Genomic DNA, 6,140 nt, shown 5'->3' with positions numbered 1-6,140 from the left:
ACCGGTTATTGACTATTTAGCGACGCGGTTCAAATTCTTTAAATTCGGCCTGAGAGCTTTGAGTTCAGCCTTATGTCACATCTAGTTTTGTGTGGTATCTTGGAGGTAAATTTATACTAAACTCGGATAAAAAAGGTCTGCATTAATTTCTAAAAGTATTTATGGTTCATCATTTGACGATATTTTACTTAGTTAAGATTATAAATAGTAAGTTAAATAGTAATAATTTCAATATATTTAACATGATTTGAAAATAAAATATACAACAAAAATATGATAATCACAGTTGCAAACGTTTTTTTCTTCAAGTTTTTGAAAATTGCAGATTTGATAAAAATACATATATTTGCTTTATACTGATAAGACCTGAAATGATAAGAAGCTTGTGTTTAGTTAGTTTAGATACTATTAGTTAAAGCTCAGTTCCCTGGCCTTTTAGTTCGGTTGATCTTTCGTTAGTCCGGTTGATCTTGTATTTCTATTAGACTCGTTGATCTCATTAGTCTGGTTGAACCTGTTATTAGCATGGTGAAAAGGAATCATTTTAAAGTTTTGATTATACTTCTCCTTCTAGTGCTCCTTTCAGGGTAAGATTATAGAAAAAATATAAAATTGATTTTATACCTTAAAAATATTGATTCAACAATTCTGAGAATTAGTTTAGAAATGTGATTTAAGACGGTAACTAATGAATGAATCAATTTATTATTTACCACCTCTAACAAATGAATTTCCACCATTTCAATGAATAATTTAAAATTGATTTTTTTTATTGAACATGTAAAATTTTTTCACAGTCAAATCCACTGCTGAGTTTCTCAATGAAATATTGACTCCAAATGGTTAAAATAAAACTATCAAAAAATTAAAATGTTAAAAAGTTAATAAAGAATTGTTATTTAGATTGGGCTGAGGAAGAAGCAAAGAGAATTGGAAGGAGAAGCATCGTGAAAGATGCTATACATAACTCTCACTAGAAGGGGCTGATTCATCCAGTGTCTTTTCCGTTTTGCCTTCTGCATGAACAGTGTGCTTTTATAGACCTGAGGTCGGCCTAGTGCTTCAAATGAGCTGGAGTTTACAGTAATGTACATGAGAAAATTAGAAAGCGATGTACACAGAATAATCCAAAACATACTATGGATCAGAGCCGGACATTCAAGAGAGTATCGTTGAATGAAACTCCCGAGTTTTCTTTCTGGGATTCTATACATTTGCGTAGTCACTAGTTATTAATGTATGCACTAGAAAATGAGGAAATAATATTTCGTACAAAAAATTTCATTCTACAAACTTGACTTAATCCATTGACCGGGGTTTATGACGATACCCTGTCTTAAATTTCGGACTCAGGGGGCTGGTAGTGGCACTGATAATAGAAAAGTTGTTTCAGTACGAATTAATGGTCAAGCTAGTTGCCTAAAAAAGCAGAATTTCAAAACAAATGAAATGAAAGAAATTATTGATATTTTAGTTTTAGGTTTTCCTCACAAATTTTGACGTGTGATAAACCTCTGAAAATCTTAAATTTCTGAATTATCCTATTTATATTTAGAATGTTATCATATATATACATATACATCTATATTCTATATATATAAAGTTGTAATCTCTGTTAGTGTGTCCGATCATTAGTTGCGAACCTCTTCACTGATTTGTCTCAAATTTTGATTTTGGAACTTGGGTGAACTACAGGAATGTTCTGACTTTAATAGCAAAAATTTAGTCTCACGGTAAAATCTTTCAAGTGCGGGTAAACGGCAGGAGTAACTTTTAGTAACCTTGGCAGCGCTGGGTTCCCAAGCTAGTAGTATATATGTAAATATATGTACGTATATGGTTAGCACCTATAGATTCGAATCTAAAACTTGACATACTGCTCTATAACTTACAATCTTTTATTGGAATAAGCAAAGTATTGAACCAAGTTTCTGCATTATCCTCTTTCTATAGATACACACACATTTCATATTTCATATTTCATATTTTTATTCAACTACAAAGCATAAGAAGTTAAAAATATGCAATCACATTTTACTATGCAGTTTGGACCCGGCTAACCAGAGTAGGTTGTTTTGAGTGGTTGGCCCTAAGTTAGTTAACAATATAATTGGTTACACATATCAAGATGTGTTTTTGGATAGGTAAGAAGTTGATTGAAAGGAAGGAGATTGTCAGGTGATCTGTGGCACGGTGAGATCAGAGGGATTAATGTAGAGATAAATTAAAATTAAAATACAGGGTACAGGGTACAGGGTACAGGGTACAGGGTACAGGGTACAGGGTACAGGGTACAGGGTACAGGGTACACAAATAAACTAATAAAGTTTCAGTTTTTTATTTTTTTTTCTTATATAAAATTTATTCACACAATATTTCGCATTTAAACCTCTCATAATTCTCAAGATAAATATTGATTACTCTTTGTTTAAATATTTTTGCAGAATTAGTTTCTTTAATCTGATAATATAATGAATATAAAGAAGATAAAAAATAAAATTTAGATAAAAACTAAATGTTTAACGACGATTTGAAGATTATTTAAATATAATAAAATAGGGAACCATGGAATGTAAGAAAAGACTAAATAAATTCTGTACAGTCGTCTCTAAAGGTCCTTGTGGGTCACCCTGTATGGCTTTCCTCGACCCTGTACTTCCATTTATCTCAATATATTCCTATCATATCCTCCCCCCTTCTTTTATTTTTCTTTCATATTCAAACTTTTCCATATTTTCCTCAAACACATAGTTTGGATGCCAATATTTCGAAAGGTATTGAACCGCAAAATATCTTAAACCGGGATATAATTTTCCTTTTAATCCCTATACCAGGGTTCAACCAAATCTTAGTAAAGAGTAAAGGTTTTAAAAATATGCCTTGTGCATTGCATTCAAGTTTTATTTTAAAAGCCTCAAATCCCTAAAAGAGGAAGGAAAAGCCAGTCCTAAGGCAGCGAGGTCATTTCCATCCAGAGTTTCTTAAATAGGAAGCTGTCGGAAAACGGCCCAAAGTACCCGAGGAACGTACTTTTCCTTTCTTATATAGGAATAATAAATGTTTCAAAGCAGAGTAAATGCATCATAAGAAAAATATAACAGGGAGGTTTGGGCTCAACTTCCTATTAGAGGGAGAAATCAAGCTAAACTGCCTTTTTAAATCAGGAGTCCTTACGAGGCAATCCAGTTTTGGACGATGGAAATACAGTGCACAACAAATTACGGTCTGATTCAACCGTTTATTTATTGGTATACCATAACATACAGACAACACAACAGACAATTATTTTAAATTGTGGTTTCTCACACAAAAAGTGATCTTCATCATTTAGGAATTGTTAGAATTAAACACTTTTAAGCCAGGAAAAATGTTAATATCTTCCATATTAAAAATCACATAAATGTTTCTTACATTTCCATATTATTGTAATCTGATGAAGGTACCGTTGTGAATCGGGCGGGTTACTCTTTTTTTAAAAATAAAGGGTCACTTGAAATTACGGTTACAGTCCATTTAAATGCAGAAAAACTTCACAGGGAGGGGTCTAATAGGCAAAATATTCATACATTTTAAAAATTGCTTTACTGAAGGGCCCGGCGTTGCCCGTGGACAAAAAAAATTGAAAAAAAGAATATTCAATTTTTTAGCCTATATCACACCCAGGCTACCCATGAGTGTTTACAAAATATTTCAGCCCATTCGGTCCAGCCGTTTTGCCGGCCAGAGGCAAGATATATATTATTGTCTTGTTTTATCATATTATATATGTTTAGAATTTTATATATATCTAAAAATATCAAGTATTTAAGTAAAAAGGTTCTTTACATAAAAAATTGATTTATCTTTCTCACAGAAAGCATATGTTGTATATATTGAGAATGACATAATTGATTTTATGCATACAACAAGCAAGAAAGAACATGAACGGTAGGATTTACAGGATGTCTTGAAGTGCTTATAAAACATTAGTTTTATAAATTTAAAACGATGATTTTGAAATAAATAAAAATTCGGCCATTTTTGTTTGTTGGCCTCAAAAAAGTCTTTCATGCCTTTTTTGTTTTATTTGGAAAAAAAACTGATTCTAGATCTTTATACAATTTTTCTCTCTCTATATATAAGGCTAAAATTTCGCATGACAACTGAGAATATCTCTGAGAGATCAGAGCATTATTTGGGACATAGAGTCGTCGTCGCATATATCAATACAATGAAGACGACTTTAGATTTCAATTTTAATTTATATCAAGATTTTAAACATGGCATGAATACACGTAAACTTGTAATTCGAAAAAAACTTGTTAACAATCAAAACTTAAATAAAAATAATCACCGACCAGTGTATGTTAATGTATCTGGGACAACTTCAAATATTTCGGAAACACTGAAATCCTTTCTGGGACATTTTTGAACATTTTAGAATATTTCTGAGAAATCTAAGAATATATCTGAAAATATTTCGAGGATATCTGAAAATATATTTGGGAAATAAGAGAAATGTTTGGGACATCGGAAAATATGTTTAAAAATCTACGAATATTTCTGGGACAGCTGAAAACATTTCTCGGGCAGAAAACAAATCTGGGACATGTATTACTATTCTGGGGTATCTAAAAACTTTTCTGGGACTTAAAAGAATATTTCTGGGACACCAGGCATTTTTTCGGACATCTGCCATGATTTCTGGGACATCTGAGAACAGAATAGAATTTATTATGTAAACCTGGTATTATGCTAATAAGAGTTGTCGAACCGTACAAATATTCGAGACCTACTCTAAACTTTTTACCCTCTTCTTATCCAATAAATACAAAAATATGTTTTCCTCTATTTATAAACAGAGAACATAAATTTAAAGGATATAAGCGAAATTTCAAATTCCTCTATTTACAATGGTACCCTTGAAACTTTAAAGGGACTGTAAAGGACAATTGAAAGGGGGGATAAAACCTGAGAATCTCAGGCGTTAAACGATACATATATAACATCTATCTGATGTTCCTGTCTCAAGAAATTGATATAAAACTATGTTAAAATTATATGAAAATTCATATATATGCAATTTTGTATAAAAGTAGTAGGTTTAAATAGATCATATTCAGCAAATACGCAAACAATCTGAAAACGACGATATCCCACAGAAACCTGAGAATCTAAGGTTTGCTCCCATGATAAATTATTTAATTTTTATTTGGAATTTTATTAGATATAATTGATAATGGCATAGTTTCTTGCGGCTGAACAGAACTAGAGTTTGCAGCGAACGAAACGTTTCCCGAAAAAATGCGAAAATTTCGCATACCTTTTCGTGAAATTTTGCAATTTTCTCGCGAAAATGAATGAAGCGTTGTTGGAAAAAATACGAAAATTTTGCAAACTTATTTTGTGAAATTTTGCATTTTTTCGCGAAAATGAAAGAAGCGTTGTGGGAAAACGAAGCGAAATTTCGCGAAAATAAAATTTTCGAGAAAAAATATTTTTCCTAAAATTTCGCATTTCCGGGAAATATTTTAGCGAAAATTTTCGCGAAGAAAGCCATAGGTGTTGAAACTGTACTTTATCTTTTTATATGAATTTTCGCACAAATATTGCATTTTTTTTTAAATTCCGAATTTTTAAATTTTAATTTCTTTGCAAAATTTTCGAATTTTTTTTCGCGAAACAGATATTTTGCGAAAATGCTAAATTTACGCAAAACGATTTTTCATTTTCGCTGCAAACCCTAAATATAACCCTGTGTGGATTAAAACATGGCAGTACACCCTAATTGGAAAATAATAAAAGTGCAGAGAAGTACAGTTTCTCTATGCTTCTCTTCCCCCCTCCCTCTTGCTAGAAACAAGGAAAATGGAAACATATAAAGTAGAATCCTGATAGGTTGTGCACCATGCACTATGATACTGGTTTATATTCTGTCGGCTGTGAGGAAAAGATAGCTGTAGATGAGGCCATATTCTGAAGCACTGTCCGAGATGAACTTACATGAATCAAGATTTTTTTTGGAGAAAATATCCACTCTTTACCTAACCTTTCTTATCCCATTTTTCATAATTAAGGCAAAATTCTGACAATGGATATCCTCAGAAATTTCAGACCCCGCTTAGTGCAGTAACTTTTATAATTCCAACCTGTAAGAATAT

General features: G+C 31.8%; 1 long non-coding RNA gene across 1 annotated transcript; it reads left to right on the top strand.

Moving 5' to 3' along the window:
• The first annotated feature begins 403 nt into the window (after positions 1 to 403).
• LOC111712236 (uncharacterized) lies at positions 404 to 1,108 on the top strand. Its single transcript, XR_002767411.1, has 2 exons — positions 404 to 587; positions 904 to 1,108. It is a non-coding gene; the product is annotated as an uncharacterized LOC111712236 (long non-coding RNA).
• Positions 1,109 to 6,140: the final 5,032 nt, after the last annotated feature.

Source organism: Eurytemora carolleeae, unplaced genomic scaffold, assembly GCF_000591075.1.
Source record: "Eurytemora carolleeae unplaced genomic scaffold, Eaff_2.0 scaffold1247, whole genome shotgun sequence".
NCBI lineage: Eukaryota > Metazoa > Arthropoda > Copepoda > Calanoida > Temoridae > Eurytemora > Eurytemora carolleeae.
Note: the sequence above shows the minus strand (reverse complement) of the source record. Positions and strands in the feature narration are given on the sequence as shown.